Below are 8,889 nucleotides of genomic sequence, written 5' to 3'. Positions count from 1 at the left end.
TATATATATATATATATATATATATATATATGTTGTTGTGTGCATCCAATTCCATATTGTATCACATGTAGGTACAACAATCCACCCACCAAATAAAATGCAGTAGCCCGATTAAAATGCAGATTTTGCTACATGGGAAAATTCTTGGATGGCAACCTTCTTGTCCACTATCATCTAAGATATCATTATCTATTTCCTTTGACTTAATACAAGCCCATCTTTGGTCCGAGCCACTTCAATGCCTCCAAATCTTTATGTTATATGTTATATATATTGTTGTGTGTAATATATTATATAAATCTGTATGTATATGTTATATATATTGTTGTGTGTAAATATATATATATATATATATATATCATGTTGTATATATTTTTGTCCATTATGTGTGTGTATATATATTGTATATATTTCTGTCCATTATGTGTGTGTATATATATTGTTGTGTGTAAATATATATATATATATATATTTTTTTTTTTTTGTCTTCGATTTATTGCTTGAAGTTTGCTATAAAACTACTCACAACAAGTTTCAATTTTAGTATGTGTATATTAATTTCAACTTTAGTATGTTTAATTTCAACTTTAGAAATGAGTTGCCAATTGTTGGGCAAACGTTAGGATTTGTATTTTTAAACGAAATTGAGATATACTTTATGTTAGAAATGGGTTGTCAATTGTTGGGCAAACGTTAAGACTTGTATCTTTAAACGGAATTGAGGTCTATATTATGCTAAAAATGGGTTGTCGATTATTGGGCAAACGTTAGGACTTGTATTTTTAAACGGAATTGAGATATACTTTATGTTATAAATGAGTTGCTAATTGTTGGGCAAACGTTAGGACTTGTATTTATAAACGAACTTGAGATATACTTTATGTTAGAAATGGGTTGCCAATTGTTGGGCAAACGTTAGGACTTGTATTTTTAAACGAAATAGAGATATAATTTACGTTAGAAATGGGTTGCCAATTGTTGGGCAAACGTTAGAACTTGTATTTTTAAACGAAATTGAGGTCTATATTATGCTAGAAATGAGTTGTCAATTATTGGGCAAACATTAGGACTTGTATTTTTAAACGGAATTGAGATATACTTTATGTTAGAAATGAGTTGCCAATTGTGTCTTGACCGGGAACTACACGGAAGGTGGTTCATCGTCTTCAGATAAGCACGTATGTGTCTCTTTTCCTTTGATGATGTTTATTGACTTAGCTTATAATTCATATTAAATATTATAACGTTTTATTTATTTTATAGGAAATTCAAACCTTAAAGACCCAACTTAGAGACTTACAGGAACAAAGTCAGCGCCAACTTAGAGACTTACAGGAACAAAGTCAGCGCCAACGGATGGCGGATGAGGAGCGACGTTTGGCGGAGGAGGAGCGACGTTTGGCGGAGGAGGAGCGATGGCGGGCGGCGGAGGAGTGACGTTTGGCGGAGGAGGAGCGACAGCGAGTGGAGGCGGAGCGACGACGACAGAGAGAGGAGCAACATGATAGACAACTTCAAGATATGGTTGCTTTGGTTAGACAACTCTGTCAATCTCAACATTTCCCCCCGCCACCACCATATTGAATATTGTCTTTTGCTTTGAAACAATTTAGTTTTGTTTATAACAATTTAGTTTTTGTTTGGTTGGAATAATTGTAGTTTCACTTTAATGTATGATATTTAGTTCTATTTCGCCTTTTTATTTTCAGTTTTAATATTGTACAGATTTGCAGGTTCTAAATACAAGTATTAAATACATGTTTTAAATACAAGTTTTAAATATTAATTTTAAAATAAATTTAAAATATTAATATTTATATATTTTTTCCGGCGGATTTCCGGCGGATTTATCCGCGGGTAATGTTTATAATATAAATTTTTTAAAAAAATTAAAATATTTATATTTATTTATTTTTCCTTGCGGATTTCCGGCGGATATATCCGCCAGTATTTTTTAAAATAAAAAATATATTCTTTTAGAAAAAATTAATTTTTTTCCGCCGGATTTTTTTTTTTTAAATACTTAACCATTTGTTAATTTAATCAAGATTTTATAAATAAACGGACAAGGAATTTCCGGCGGCCGTGATCCCCCGGAAATGGGGAAAATCCGCCGGTTTTTCTGCCGGAAAAACAATCACCGGCGCCGGAAATCCGCCGGAAATCGTGATTTCCGACGGATTTCCAGCGGATATGGGCGCCGGAAAAAGTGGGTTTTTTGGTAGTGGTTATATGACCTGTTTTATTTATTATAACCCACTACGATCCATTTAGACACATTATAAACCGTTATGCCTCACTAAGAATAATTATGACCCCTTTAGAATGTTTGTGACCCATTAAGCACTAATACGACCTGTAAGACCCACTACGACCTATTAAGACTCATGATGACTTACTAACCCATCATATAACCCCTTTAATACAAATAGGACTCATTTAGATTTTAGACCAAAAATGTTGCAAAATGGTATTTTAAGTAAATACATGTCTATAAAAAAATTAAAAAAATAAATGGGCCCATCGATAAGTCATAGGTAATTTATTATGTTAAAAACTTTCCAACGATTTTTCAGAAATGAATTGAAAATTAATTAATAAACATATCCATCCTAAACTGTAGTAATTTATTAGTGTTTATGACAATTTCCTTAAATGAAATAAGGAAGGCATCCATCAACAACCATTGGTGATTTATTAATTTCCCGATGGTATTTTAAAATTAATAAAAAATAAAATGATAAAGGGTTTTGTCGATTAACCTTTCTTTAATTTATTAATATTTCAATTAATTTTATGATAGTTTAGAAAATACATAAAAAAAAAAAATAGTGGTCCATGGAGAAACCGTAGGTAAAACTGACTTCCTATTGTCGTTGATATTGACCATTAGTAATGTTCAATTTTCTAGTAATGAAACCTTTAGGCTCTGATGTCTAGAGTTTCATATTCATGTATTTTTCTTTGGCAAGGAATGTTATATACCTATATCTATTCAATCACATATTTGATCACAAACAAGAATTAAGTCATATGCATACTTATATTTTAATAATCAAATCATTTATGTCTCATTTTGAATACTATAATAAAGATATTCAATAATGATTGAAATAATTAACATTATCTTCATCAATTTTCTTATCTTCTTGTCTTTTCTTTCGGATTGACTCTTTTTATTAATTAAATTAATTGAAATTAGGTTAAAATGATATAGATTAACATAATTATGAGGGACATTGATAAGAAAATTTAATGCAATTAATATTGAAAAAAAAAAGCCAAGAAAATCGAGTGATCATTTTCAATGTTGTGTCTTTAAAATAAATGTGCAATATTTACTTTTTGGAATTAAGTGACTGAAAAAGAAGTAAAATAAATTATCCCCAAAATAAAGAAGCAGAGCGTATTATCTATTTGACTGAAGGCAGCGTTAGGGCTGAGAAATAGACAATTTTGTCTTGCATATTTCAAACTTTCTGCAAAGTTACAAACAAAGGAATTCCATTTGTCCGGTTTTGTAATTTTTATTTCACACATGCAAAAGCCTTTTCATTTATGTTGACCATTCATAGTCGGAGTATCACAATCATTGTTTGCTTCAAGTTCTTAATAAAGAGTTTTTAATGATAGAAATACTTATAATCAATCCTATATTAATTACATTTTTTTTAAACTTGATTGTAAGTTGCAATTTAACTTTGTAGATTACAATTTACTCTCATAATCATTTAATTGTAAGTTACGATTATGTCAAGATGTATATACATACACACCTACAAGTAATAACTAGAAGAGTACTCGCGTAATGCAGCGAGACACATCTCGATTTTAATGTTTTATTTTATTATTTGTCTTTGTCGATGTTATGATACGATTTCATGTGCTTTTAAGAAAACAACAATGATTTTATTTTTGAATAAAATATAAATTTGAAGAATAATAAAAATTTGAAAAAATATATATCAATGTTAGTATCAAATCAACTATTTAAAAGTTCTCATTTTTTATGTAATTTCTTTAATTTATTTTTTTATTATAATTTAATTTAAGTTTAATAACGAAATAATTTATTTTTAATTTAATAATATAATATTTTATAAAGATAATAATTAAGTATTCTGTTAGAACTCAATGATTATTCTAATTATATTTTAAATTTTTTATATTTAAAATGAGATGTTTATCTTGTATTTGATTATGTTTATCTGCAGTTAGTTACACGAATTCAGATATGAAGCTTTAATAAATTGTACTTATGCACAATCTATTTGCAATATTGAGTTTAAGTAATATGCATTAATAAACAGTACTTTACGCATAAAAAGTGATTTTTAAGAGTTTTTGTCAAATGCTTTATAATATAGTATAGATACAATTAAGTTTTTTCAATTAATCACATTCTTACTCTTATAGGTATTGGGGCTTAAGATCCATTTTTCCACCTTCTTACTACTGTCTATGATCCTGCTTCTATCACAAACGATCTCGTACATTCATTCAAGGGTCGTTGTCAACGGTGTCGCGTAACTGGATGTTATGTCTTGCAATGCGCTATCTTTCGTACTCAATTCTCAAACGTAGTTCCACCATCACCCTCCTCTCATCCTCTAATCTCTTCCTCTTTTCCACATACTTATGCCGATGCTGCCTCAGAAACTCCATTCAATGGCTTGCTTCTTGATAGTGGTGCGACACACCATGTCACTCATAATTTTGCCAACCTTGCACGTCACATCCCTTACAATGATAGGGAGGAACTTATTATTGGCAATGGTTCGGGCCTAGCCATCTCAAACATCGGTCCAACATCTTTTCTTGCTCTCACTTCTAAACTTCTTCTTAATAATATATCACACGTACCTTTCGTTTCTCATTTATATTATCTCAAACTCTAAATTTTGCCAAGGTAATAATGACTAATTACATTCTCACCTACTTCTTATCTTGTGAAGGATCTTCGCACAAGGGCACCCTTTCTCCAAGGCTCACTAGATCGGGAATTTATGAATGACAACTCACTCATCCCACCGTTCAATCCGTCAAAATGGCATCCACTAACGATTGACATCATCGATTGGGCCATCCATCTTCTTCTATTTTACGTCATATTAATTAACAACCCTTTCAATTTACATATTCCTAAGGTTTATTGTTTTTTTATTGCAATTCTTATGAATATTTTACTGTAAGACATTATCATAAGGCTTTCCTGATTCTTTTAATTAAGAGGTTTTTGTATGAATTACCCTACCATAGTGGTTACATGTGTTTGTGAACCAAGATACATATTTAATATGCCTATAGATTTCTTTTATCAAGTTTGTTTTGCTTTTTATAATTTTTTTTATCAACTTGTATATTATTAATAGAATTCATTCTTTTTTTAACCAAATAAATAATAGTACACACTTTTTTAAACACGATATTTTTGTCTTTTTCATATTTCAATACCACATTATTTAAATATTTCATTCTTAATTACTACATTCTTCAATTGTCTCATTTCTTGATTATCTTATTCATTTAATTGTTTCACCTATGAAATTTCTGATTTCACTTATAAACTTACTTAATTATCATATTCACTGTTTAGTTTCACCTATAAAGTCTGTAAAAAATTTGAAATAACCAAAGTTCATATACGAAACAAAATTATGAACTTTAAACAAATATAATTGTTTTTCATCTATGAACTTTAAATTAAAATTATAAAAATATCATTGTTTTTCATCTATGGATTTTAAATAAATATCATTGTTTCAGTTTCTGGTTTCACCTATAAACTTTAAACAAAAAATATTGTTTCACTTTCTTGTTTTACCTTTAGACAAAAATAATTTAAATATTATTATTGATTATCTTCCAAAAATATAAATGATTATCTTCCAAAAATAAAAACAATTTGTTCCAAAAATAAAAACAATTTGTTCCAAAAATACTCTTCAATTAATACCATTCAGTTTCTTCCATTTTTTTTACAGATTATAATATATCATTTTACCACAATCATTGATCAAAAGAATGAAAGACGACCCTGATCGATTAATAAAGTTAATACTATTTATTTCTAGCAAATAAGTATGTCTATTGTTAAGATGTCTATAAAATATTTAAATTAAAACTAACCTTCCATCTGCTACATATATTAAATATGAAATTTTACTCTGAATCGTTTATCAATTGGTATCTTTAGAATGTTGTTATGTTGATTGTATAGGCTGAAACACGTTCCAACATACTCCAAAACACAATATATAAACAATATATATAGTCAAATTAAATCAAAGTCTATCCTTAACATTTAGAAATTTGATATAATAAAACAATAATCTGATGATCCAATATAGTGATTTTCATATCCTTACGGATGTTGGTCTCAGATCTGGGACTTTCTCATTCCTAAAGCTACTTTCAATTATGAAGTCTCGTTCCTAAAGCTACTTGCACTTATGTGGCGGCGGCCTGGATATATATATGTTTCACTCGTTTGTTAATCATTAGATTAATCTTAATTTTGTCAATCCATCTCAACTATCAAACTTTTTGATCGATGTTCCATATTAATTAAGCTTTTTCTTAAAGTAGATAATGAGAATAAAATTGTACATATTTCTCCTTTATATATGAACAAGGATAAAATAATAAAATTATCTGTGGAGGGATATTAGGATATACCCTGATATCACGGTAGTACTAGGGGTGGCAAAAAATGATCCAAACCATTAACCCAACCCGAACCCAACCCAGAATTAGCAGGTTGGGTTGAGATTTTCAACCCATTTAAATAAATGAGTCAACCTGTCTAACCCATTTAAATAAATGAGTTGGGTTGGGTTGAATTTTTGACCTGTTTTCAACCCGTTTTCAACCCACTTAAAATATTATATAAATTTATTCTATTCTTAATATTATATCTATTTTATTTTTTATTTTGTTTCTTCTTAAATAAATTGGTCCAAGTTTCATGATTAATTACTCTTCGATTTCAATCCTTCAATTCTTTATACGTTTCATTACTAATCAGTATCATCAATCATGAGTCTCGACGCTTTGCCTTCAATTCTTCAATCTTCATACGCTTCGATTATCAATCTTCTCCCCTTCTTTTGAGTTCTACCTTCTCCAATCAAAGATTTGGGTTGGTTTCAGACTTTCAGTTTCCGATTTGAGGTTGAGGGCTTGATCAAGTAAGTGAGCATGTTGCCGGATTTATAGAATTTTGTTTTGATATATGTTTAAATTAAGTACTAGTGAAGATGGTTCCTTTCAGATTTTGTATAGTTCGCTTTGCCATTGTGTGTTTTCTATGAATTACCTCGTATCTTCGTACATGTTTTTGAGTGGAAACCTGAAAATGGCGAAAATTGAAATCCATATTTATTAGGTAACTATTATCGCCTCTAAATGTATAATCCGAGTCCAGCTTTGTTGGTACACTTTCTTGAGGGTAAAGTCTTCAGATTGCAACGTTTTCTTATTAAGTTGTTATTTTTCATATCACTATACATGCTTTTCTGTTTAAAAAAAAGGGCATCATCCTACTTAAAATTTTAAAAAATTCAACTTATTTTGAACAATATATTTATTGTGGTTGTGTTTTATTCAAACTTTGAACAATTTGGTTGTATTTGTGGTTGTGTTATGTTTTATTCAAAAAAAGTTAAATATTCTAGTTCTTTTTTTATTTAAAATTTTAAAATTAAATGGGTCAATCCAGGTTCAACTCATTTATTTAACAGGCTGGGTTAAGAAAATCGTAAACAGGTCAACCCGCTGTCAACCCAATAACCCAACAGGTTGGGTTGGGTTGAAAAATCTCAACCCATTTAATTAAATGGGTTGGGTTAGGTTGAGATTTTCAACCTGTTTAATAAATGGGTTGAACCCGAACCCAACCCAACCTAACCTGACCCATTGCCACCCCTAGGCAGCACTGTTTATAATGCCAATATTCAGTTTCCTTTAAAATCGAAGTGAACATATGTGAATGTGGGTAGTATTGTTCATAATATCAATATTCATACGAGAACACTTCTATTAATTTAGTTTGTTAAAATACTTGTTCATAATGTCAATGTTTATAAGTCAACACCTCCATCAATTTGGTTTCCTGCTTCATTGATGCACAATTAAGTTCATAATTAGTGAACACCTCCACCAATTTGGTTTCCTGCTTCACTCATGGACAATTAAGTTCATAAGTGAACACCTCCATCGTTTGGTTTCTTGCTTCACTAATGAACAATTAAGTTCATAAGTGAATGCCTCCATCAATTTGGTTTCCTGCTTCACCGAAGGACAATTAAGTTCATAAGCGAACACCTCCATCATTTGGTTTCTTGCTTCACTGATGAACAATTAAGCTCATAAGTGAACACCTCCATCAATTTGGTTTCCCGCTTCACTGATGGACAATTAAGCTCATAAGTGAACACCTCCATCATTTGGTTTCTTGCTTCACTCATGAACAATTAAGTGAGTAAGTGAACACCTTCATCAAATTGGTTTCCTGTTTATAATGTCAATATTCATAAGTGAACACATCTATTAATTTGCTTTTCTCTTCATAATGTCAATAGAAATCGATATTTAAAAAAGAATCATAAAAATAACTTTCATTATTATCCAACCTTAAATTTAAGTAACCGTCAGCACCCATTAATTAAAAAAAATAAAAAAATTGACATAAATACCCTCTTCACATTCAACAAACGTGGGATGAAACCAAAAAATTTGGTGAAACCTGAATGACCCATTTAGGTTTATAACATTAACACTAGTCCGTTGGTTAACAAAAGATTATAATCCTACATATAGGTTCAGTTTCACAGAAAACCGTAAAAAAAAAACAAATAGTTGAGGAACATCCTAATAATTCATTTGTAC

The sequence above is a fragment of the Cynara cardunculus genome (assembly GCF_001531365.2).
Source record: "Cynara cardunculus var. scolymus isolate 2C chromosome LG 1, CcrdV1, whole genome shotgun sequence".
Lineage (NCBI taxonomy): Eukaryota > Viridiplantae > Streptophyta > Magnoliopsida > Asterales > Asteraceae > Cynara > Cynara cardunculus.
Note: the sequence above shows the minus strand (reverse complement) of the source record.